Raw genomic sequence first — 8314 nt, forward strand, 5'->3', positions numbered from 1 at the left:
GAAGGACCTAATATTCCAGATCCAGAACTACATCGTGAAGGGTGGAAGATGCCTGTGGGTGGATTTTTTTAATGTGTGATGGCCGTTGCACACCAGCCACCACATGGGCCTGACAGAGCTAGGTCTTAGTCCAGTGGCAAGGATTACTCAAGACAACTGGAGACCAGCTCTGCTGCACAGACTGAGCGTGCACACATATCACAGTATGGGCTGGCTCGTGCTATCGCTGGGCCTTCACCTCTTCTGGGCCTCAGACTCACACCTCTCCTGGGCTCCGGTCACTTCCTTCTACAAACTCTTGCCGCTCCTTCGCCCCTCCTGCTGTGCCTGCCGGCACTGCAATCAGCGACCTGGCTTCGCAGCCGTCGCACGCTGCTCCCACTGATGGCCCGGCCTACTGATGGTCTTGCAGGCCGGGACCGTGCCGATTTCCGGGCCAGGCCGCCGCACGCTGCTCCCTCTAAGTAACTGCAATTGCAATACATGTTTTAAGGTGAAATTATATGCTTCCAAATTGTTTACAGTGTAGCTGATTCCATGACAGCCCATGTTAAGCTCCTCCAATCCAACCGCTTTCATTCTTGCATCCTCCTCCTCTTCACAATACAGGAAGAGTGGAATTCACATTGGAAATCCATTTCTCCAGTTCAAAACTAACTTTCACTAGCGCTCATGAGTGGCAGCAAGAAAGGATTATGCTGAAAGGAATTGAAGGAAGAGCTACGATTCTTTCAAACTGAAATATCATTTGCATTTTATAGTATGTGTCATTTTTACAGTGGTAAGTGGAACAGCAGCCCTAACCTTTACCCAACCTATGCACAACCATCTTCAGTTGCTTCATCAATGACCTTCCCTCCATCATAAGGTCAGAAGTGGGAATATTCCCTGATGATTACATAGTGTTCACTGACAATCGCAACTCCTTAGATAATGAAGCAGTCCATGCCAGAATGTAACAAAACCTCAATGACATTCAGGATTGGGCTGATAAGTGGCAAGTAACATTCACGCCACACAAGTGCCAGGCGATGACTATCTCCAATAAGCAAGGGTCTCTTGACAATCAATGACATTACCATCGCTGACTCCTCCAACATCAGCATCACTTTAATTCTCCACTCCACTCCCACTCTGATATCTCTGTCCTCATTCTCCTACACTGTTCCAATGAAGCTCAACACAAGCTCGAGGAACAGCACCTTATCTTTCGTTTAGGCATTTTACAGCTTTCTGGACTCAACATCGAGTTCAACAATTTCAGAACATAACCTCTGTCCATCTTTGGCTCTCTTTCCCACGACCCCCCATCCCCCGCCCTCCCCCCCCCCCACCCCCACCGCAATCGAACTTATGTTTTTTTTTTCTCTTGATCACCAATGGAAGCTGGTTACTATTCCGCCATTCACACCCTATCTAGACTAACCTTCTTCTAACTCTGGCCATTACCATTTTAATTCAGCTCATCATCCCTTTTATCTCTCTAATCTCTCCTGCCTTCCACCCTATCACAGACCTTCCCTTGTGTTCTTTCCTCCCCTCCCCTTTTCAGTGCCTCTTAAGAATCTGCTCTTTTCGAACACTCTCCAGTTCTGATGAAGGGTCATCAACCTGAAACGTTAATTGCTTCCTCTCCACAGGTGCTGCCTAACCTGCTGAGATTTCCAGCATTTTCTGGTTTTATTTCAGATTCCAGCAGCCACAATATTTTGCTTTTGTATCTGGTCCTGGGGGTCACCATTGACCAGAAACTTAACTGGACCAGCCACATAAATACTGTGGCCACAAGAGCAGGTCAGAGGCTGGGTATTCTGTGACGAGTGTCTCACCTCCTGACTCCCCAAAGCTTTTCCACCATCTACAAAGCACAAGTCAGGAGTGTGATGGAATACTCTCCACTTGCCAGGATGAGTGCAGCTCCAACAACACTCAAGAAGCTCAACACCATCCAGGACAAAGCAGTCCCCTTGATTGCCATCCCATCCACCACTTTAAACATTTGCATTCTCCACCACTGGTGCACCATGTCTGCAGTGTATATCATCCACAAGATGCACTGCAACAACTCACCAAGATCTCTTTGACAACACCTCCAAAACCCACGACCTCTACCAGCTAGAAGGACCAGGGCAGCAAACACATGGGAACACCATCACCTGCAAACTCCCCTCCAAGTTACACATCAGCTTGACTTGGAAGTATATCACTGTTCCTTCATCATCGCTGGGTCAAAATTCTGGAACTCCCTCCCTAACAGCACTATGGAAATATCTTCGCCACACGGACTACAACAGCTCAAGAAGGTCGCTCACCGCCACCTTCTCAAGGGCAATTAGGGATGGGCAATAAATGCTGGCCTTGCCAGTGACACCCACATCCCAGGAATGAATAAAAATAAATCCTAAATCGAAACAGCAGGAGAAAAATCTGATAGGGTGGTGGATAGAGATTCAGTAGTAGCTTCGAAAGGAAATTGGATAAATACCTGAAGGAGAAAAACGCAGGGATATGGGAAAAGAGCGGTGGAGTGGGACTAACTGGATTGCTCTTCGAAAGAGCCAGCACACACACAATGGGCCGAATGGCCTCCTTCTGTGCTGTGCTATTCTATGATTCTTAGGGGAAGAAATTTGCATGGTTTGCGACTGCTGTTAACGCCTGCAGGGGTGTACTAACTGGCCACAAACCATTTCTCGCCCGGGAGGAAGGGGGGCGTGGGGGGTGCTACCAGCTTCAAAAAATTGTGCGGAAGGTAGCGGTGGCACAAAACCAGCAGCGCCCTGCTCCCTGGGACGCCGTGCCTAGAGCGATGACATCAGCGTCGTTCACAGCGTCCCGTTTTCACCCTACGTGCCCCATTTTCTCCCTGCACCGGAAATTCGCCAGCGTCCCATAAGGCCACCACGGACAATGTCAGTGCCAGCCTCACGGGTCGCGAAACGGGCCGCACTCCGCGCGTGGGCCGAAATTTAAAGGGGAGGTGCACAGCACCTTTTTGTGTTGTCCTCCAACTTACCGGTCTGGCCTCCGTGTGATTTTTTGCGTGATCCATGCTCCGATGGTGCTTCCCAGCACTCTGCTTCAGTGCCTTGCTGCAGCCACGGCATCTCGCATCTGCAGTGGCCTAGTGGAGGCCTCTGAAACCCATGCAGAGCTCGCAGCATGCCCTCCCCTTTAATGGAACAGGAGGGCCCTGTGATCGTGTCAGCGCCATGCAGAGAGGCTGAGTAGCACTTGTGCATGCTTAGCACCCCTGAGAGGAAGGGGAACGCCTGACATTGCCCTCCACTTCCTCTCATGGGCGTTAACCCCAATTTAGGTTGCGGGGCGCGACTTCTGCACCGGGAGCAGGATATACCGTCTCTCAAAGGTTACCGCCCTCAAACGGGGGCGACACACAATTTTGCGGCATATAAATCTACAGAGAAAATCCAGAGTAGCAAACAGTAAATACTAATGTCCAAGCAAAGTATCTCAACTAAAAGTGTATCTTCGGTACAGTATCTGGTTCAGAGCTATTCCTATGCTGCTCATACCTGTAAGGGGTGGGGGGGTTTGGAGTGTGTTTGGTTTCTATGAGGGGGTCAGGTTCCTTTCTGACCAACTTGAGCAGTTTCGAATCGCTCCCCATCCCTTGGGTTCTGTACTCTGGATTTATTTGGGGGGTGTGACAAAAATGCAGAGGACGCTGGTTTGATGCAAAGAACTTTGGTTTTATTACAGTCAAAGTAATACAGGCTTATTACTCTAGTAAGAAAATACACGGTCAAACTTACAATCACTCTAATGAAGAACAGTGCAAGGATAGGTACAAGGTCAAACTTATAATCACTCGAATAAAGTACCATACACTACACATTCAAAGGGGGTTGCAGTAAAATTATACCTCCCACCTCCCAATACCTAATTCTAGCTAGGTTAGACTCTAGGGCAGGGACTTATGCTTACCAGTCCTTTTGATAGTTAATGGTAGATGGTGATGTTCTTCCTGTCTTCAGGACCTCAAGACTTCGAGGCTGGAGAAGTTAGTTTTACAACTGTCACGTTGGTTTCTCTCCTTGTCTTGATGAGGTAGTAGCGACCACCTCTCTCCCCCACTCTCTCTCTTCGTCTTCTAGTCTCTCTAACCTCTGTTGAAAACAGTGGCCAGTTATATGATTTCAGTGCTCTAATCTTGCCACCACATCTCTTCACAATCCTTTGTATAATTTTGGTGGGCTTGGTTCTTCTTTGTAATATTTTGTCAGGCTGGTTAAAGTTGATATGTCTTGGGTGGATTGATCTTCGAAAAACTGTTTCCTGATGGAAAAATTAGTTTGGTAATTGCAATGTCCTTTTGTGCTTAGTCTTTCGCATACAGGCTGGATTGGGCCTCTTTGTGATGTATATGCTGAAAATGGTTTGTCCAGGCCCATGTTGATGGGGAGCTATCCCAGGGTGATACTATGATGGTAATGTCTCTTGTGGAGGAAGATTTTCAAATATTCATTCTTCCAGACAAGTTAACTCATTCCTCGCACCCAGACAGTTCCAATAATCAAGTGGGCTTCTTTTGTTCCCTAGGTCCGCCCACAGGCTTGAATTTGCCTTGTAAAAGTTCATAACTCTATTAAAGTTTGTAGTTTCTTCCATCAGCACTTTAGAGTTCCAAACATTTCATTAGATAGTCCCAAATTAAATTTCCTTTCGAATGAGCTCAAACACAGGGGTGTTCTGGTGAATTTTGCTCTCTGCATACTGCCATCTATACAGTAGTATTGTTCTTAGAGGTCAAGTTTGGGACAGTAACTGGGGGAAATAGGGTGCAGACCCTGGCCATATCTACCTGCTTCCAATTACATGCAGCTAGGGTTGACTCTGGGGGGAATGCAGTAATGAAAACTGGAGGCCTTTATCAAGGATAATTTTGGTGCAACTTTTTGGGGGTAGTATTGGTAGGCCATACTGTCCCATTTTATTGATTTGAGTTCCTCAGAACTACAGCAAGGCTGACCTGATAGGGGTCTTTAAGATTATGAAGCAGTTTGATAGGGTAGACATAGAGAAGATGTTTTACTTGCGGGTGAGACCAAAACTAAGGGCGATAAATATAAGATAGACGCTAATAAATTCAATAGGGAATTTAGGAGAAACTTCTTTACCTGGAGAATTGTTAGAGTGTGGAACTCCCTAACACAGGACTAGTTGAAGTGACTAGCATCGATGCATTTAAGGGGAAGTTAGATAAGAACATGAGGTAGAAAGGATTAGAAGGATATATTGATGGGGTTAGATGAAAAAGGTTGGGAGGAGGCTCGTGTGGAGAATAAACACCGGCATGGAACTGTTATGCCGAAAGGCCTGTTTCTGTGCTGTAAATACAATGTAATACTATGTAATGGTCAGCAAAATAAAAAATTATATCTGATCCAGAGAGTTATGTCAAAGAATTATGATGTGCCGAAGTCATCAACATTGTCAGCTGATATTGAGCAAATCGATGGATCAAGTGTCCAGTCTCTGAAAATCTAATATGTGACACATAATGCTTTGTAAATTGCACCACATTACCCAATATTGTCACTCTAATGCTTTGAAATACTTTCTATGTCAAATTAACTGAAATTACTAAGAAAAGCTGCACATTTTAAATAAACACAAGTACTGAAAACCGACAATTATGCCTGTGAACCTTAATTTTCCCCTATCTAAATATAGGAATTACTAGACGAAAAAAGACCAAAGTCCACCTAGTTCACCTACCACCATCCTTGTAGTGTATTATACAATTATAGAAACATAGAAACATAGAAACATAGAAAATAGGTGCAGGAGTAGGCCATTCGGCCCTTCTGGCCTGCACCACCATTCAATAAGGTCATGGCTGATCATTCCCTCATTACCCCTTTCCTGCTTTCTCTCCATACCCCTTGATCTCTTTAGCCGTAAGGGCCATATCTAACTCCCTCTTGAATATATCCAATGATCTGGCATAAACAACTATTATCTGAGGTAGGGAATTCCACAGGTTAACAACTCTCTGAGTGAAGAAGTTTCTCCTCACCTCAGTCCTAAATGGCTTACCTCTTATCCTTAGACTGTGTCCCCTGGTTCTGGACTTCCCCAACATCGGGAACATTCTTCCTGCATCTAACCTGTCCAGTCCCATCAGAATTTTATATGTTTCTATGAGATCCCCTCTCATTCTTCTAAATTCCAGTGAATAAAGGCACAGTCGATCCAGCCTCTCCTCATACGTCTGTCCTGCCATCCCGGGAATCAGTCTGGTGAACATTTGCTGCACTCCCTCAGTAGCAAGAACATCCTTCCTCAGATTAGGAGACCAAAACTGAACACAATATTCCAGGTGAGGCCTCACCAAGGCCCTGTACAACTGCAGTAAGACCTCCCTGCTCCTATACTTAAATCCCCTAGCTATGAAGGCCAACATACCATTTGCCATCTTCGCCTGCATGCCAAACTTCAATGACTGATGTACCATGACACCCAGGTCTCGTTGCACCTCCCCTTTTCCTAATCTGCCGCCATTCAGATAATATTCTGCCTTTGTGCCTTTGCCCCCAAAGTGGATAACCTCACATTTATCCACGTTATACTGCATCTGCCATGCATTTGCCCATTCACCTAACCTGTCCAAGTCACTCTTAGCATCCTCCTCACAGCTCACACCCAGTTTAGTGTCATCTGCAAACTTGGAGATATTACACACAATTCCTTCATCCAAATCATTAATGTATATTGTTAATAGCTGGGGTCCGAGCACTGAGCCCTGCAGCACCCCACTAGTCACTGCCTGCCATTCTGAAAAGGACCCGTTTATCCCGACTCTCTGTTTCCTGTCTGCCAACCAGTTCTCTATCCACGTCAGTACATTACCCTCAATACCATGTGCTTTAATTTTGCACACCAATCTCTTGTGTGGAACCTTGTCAAAAGCCTTTTGAAAGTCCAAATACATCACATCCACTGGTTCTCCCTTGTCCACGCTACAAGTTACATCCTCAAAAAATTCCAGAAGATTTGTCAAGCGTGATTTCCCTTTCATAAATCCATGCTGACTTGGACCGATCCTGTCACTGCTTTCCAACTGCGTTGTAATTTCATCTTTAATAATTGATTCCAACATTTTCCCCATTACTGATGTCAGGCTAACCGGTCTATAATTACCCGTTTTCTCTCTCCCTCCTTTTTTAAAAAGTGGTGTTACATTAGCTACCCTCCAGTCCATAGGAACTGATCCAGAGTCAATAGACTGTTGGAAAATGATCACCAATGCATCCACTATTTCTAGGGCCACTTCCCTAAGTACTCTGGGATGCAGACTATCAGGCCCCGGGGATTTATCGGCCTTCAATTCCATCAATTTCCTTGACACAATTTCCCACCTAATAAGGATATCCTTCAGTTCCTCCTTGTCACTGGACCCTCGGTCCCCTAGTATTTCCGGAAGGTTATTTGTGTCTTCTTTCGTGAAGACAGAACCAAAGTATTTATTCAACTGGTCTGCCATTTCTTTGTTCCACATTATAAATTCACCCAAATCTGACTGCAAGAGACCTACGTTCGTCTTCACTAATCTTTTTCTCCTAACATATCTATAGAAGCTTTTGCAGTCAGTTTTTATGTTCCCGGCAAGCTTCCTCTCGTACTCTATTTTCCCCATCCTAATTGAACCCTTTGTCCTCCTCTGCTGAATTCTAAATTTCTCCCAGTCCTCAGCTTTGCTGCTTTTTCTGGCCAATTTATATGCCTCTTCCTTGGATTTAACACTATCCTTAATTTCCCTTGTTAGCCACGGTTGAGCCACCTTCCCCGTTTTATTTTTACTCCAGACAGGGATGTACAATTGTTGAAGTTCATCCATGTGATCTTTAAATGTTTGCCATTGCCTATCCACAGTCAACCCTTTAAGTATCATTTGCCAGTCTATTCTTGCCAATTCACGTCTCAAACCATCGAAGTTACCTTTCCTTAAGTTTACAACCCTCGTCTCTAAATTAACTGTGTCACTCTCCAGCTTAATAAAGAATTCTACCATATAATGGTTACTCTTCCCCAAGGTGCCTCGCACGACAAGATTGCTAATTAGTCCTTTCTCATTACCCATCACCCAGTCTAGGATGACCAGCCTTCTAGTTGGTTCCTCGATATATTGGTCTAGAAAACCATCCCTAAAACACTCCAGGAAATCCTCCTCCACCATATTGCTACCAGTTTGGTTAGCCCAATCTATATGCAGATTAAATTCGCCCATGATAACTGCTGTACCTTTATTGCACGCATCCTTACTTTTTTGTTTGATGCTATCTCCAAC

The sequence above is a fragment of the Pristiophorus japonicus genome, chromosome 2 (assembly GCF_044704955.1).
Source record: "Pristiophorus japonicus isolate sPriJap1 chromosome 2, sPriJap1.hap1, whole genome shotgun sequence".
Lineage (NCBI taxonomy): Eukaryota > Metazoa > Chordata > Chondrichthyes > Pristiophoridae > Pristiophorus > Pristiophorus japonicus.